Genomic DNA, 2,051 nt, shown 5'->3' with positions numbered 1-2,051 from the left:
GAAAAGCTTCTGTACAGCTAAGGAGACAATAACCAAAGCAAAGAGACAACCCACACAATGGGAAAGGATATTTGCATATTTTCAATCAGACAAAAGCTTGATAACTAGGATCTATAGAGAACTCAAATTAATCCACATGAAAAAAGCCAACAATCCCTTATATCAATGGGCAAGAGACATGAATAGAACTTTCTCTAAAGATGACAGACGAATGGCTAACAAACACATGAAAAAATTTTCGTCATCTCTATATATTAGAGAAATGCAAATCAAAACATCCCTGAGATATCATCTAACCCCAGTGAGAATGGCCCACATCACAAAATCTCAAAAGTGCAGATGCTGGCATGGATGTGGAGAGAAGGGAACACTTTTACACTGCTGGTGGGACTGCAAACTAGTACAACCCTTCTGGAAGGAAGTATGGAGAAACCTCAAAGCACTCAACCTAGACCTCCCATTCGATCCTGCAATCCCATTACTGGGCATCTACCCAGAAGGAAAAAAATCCTTTTATCATAAGGACACTTGTACTAGACTGTTTATTGCAGCTCAATTTACAATCGCCAAATTGTGGAAAGAGCCTAAATGCCCACCAACCCAGGAATGGATTAACAAGCTGTGGTATATGTACACCATGGAATACTATTCAGCTATTAAAAAAAATGGAGACTTTACATCCTTCGTATTAACCTGGATGGAAGTGGAAGACATTATTCTTATTAAAGCATCACAAGAATGGAGAAGCATGAATCCTATGTACTCAATCTTGACATGAGGACAATTAATGACAATTAAGGTTATGGGGGGAAGCAGAAAGATAGATGGAGGGAGGGGGTGGGGCCTTAGTGTGTGTCACACTTTATCGGGGCAAGACATGATTGCAAGAGGGACTTTACCTAACAATTGTAATCAGTGTAACTGGCTTATTGTACCCTCAATGAATCCCCAACAATAAAAAAAAAAAAAAAATAGCTGGGCATTGTGGCGGGCGCCTGTAGTCCCAGCTGCTCGGGAGGCTGAGGCAAGAGAATTGCTTAAGCCCAGGAATTGGAGGTTGCTGTGAGCCGTGTGACGCCACGGCACTCTACCGAGGGCCATAAAGTGAGACTCTGTCTCTACAAAAAAAAAAAAATGCATTGTCATGAGCCCCATACAGATGCCCCAATCTTCTCTGTCACTGTAAAAAATAAAATAAAAATATGGGTCTACTGAAACCCTTGAAGTGGGCATGGGAAATATGGCATACAGAGATTACCATCTTTCTTGTGAGTCTTTTATGAACTAAAGAATAAAAGCTACAGGTTAAGTCCCTTAAGCAGGCAGTGGAATCAGCGTAACTGAGGGGGGAGGGTGTTATGATAGTGGTTATTGTCCTTTCACTCCTAGATATTGGACTCCCTTGAGCATTTCTTGTAAGGCCAATCTAGTGATGATAAATTCCTTCTGTTTTTGCTTGTCTGAAAAACAAACTTATTTGTCCTTTAATTCTGTAGGATAGCTTTTCAGTACAATATTCTTGGGTGGCATTTTTTTTTCCTCTCAGCACTCTGAAAATACCATCCCTTTCTCTCCTTAACTGAAATGGTTGTGCTGAAAGATCTGCTGTTAGTCTAATGAGGTTTCCCATCTATGTGACTTGATGCTTTTCTCTTGCTGTTCTTAGAATTCTCTCTTTACCTTTGACTTTCAACAATTTGACTATGATGCACCTTGGGGAGGAACTTTAAGGTTGAATATATTTGGGGACCATGGAGCTTCCTTGATCTGGTTCTCCACATCTCTCTCAAGACTTGAGAATTTTTTAGCTTTAGAGTTAAGAATTTTATAGATTTTCTATACTTTTTCGCATTTCTTCTCATTCTAGAGCTCCCATAATGTAAATATTTGCTTGCTTCATGGTGTCTCATAAGTTCTCAGGCTTTCTTCTTTCTTTCGAATTATTTTTTTCCCCTCTCACTGGATAATTTCAAATAATCTATCTTAAAGTTTGGATATTATCTCTTCTTCTTGATCAAGTCTACTACTGATGCTCCCTGTTATATTTTTCA

The sequence above is a fragment of the Nycticebus coucang genome, chromosome 14 (assembly GCF_027406575.1).
Source record: "Nycticebus coucang isolate mNycCou1 chromosome 14, mNycCou1.pri, whole genome shotgun sequence".
NCBI lineage: Eukaryota > Metazoa > Chordata > Mammalia > Primates > Lorisidae > Nycticebus > Nycticebus coucang.
The sequence above is the reverse complement of the archived record's forward strand: the minus strand, read 5'-3'. Positions refer to the sequence as shown.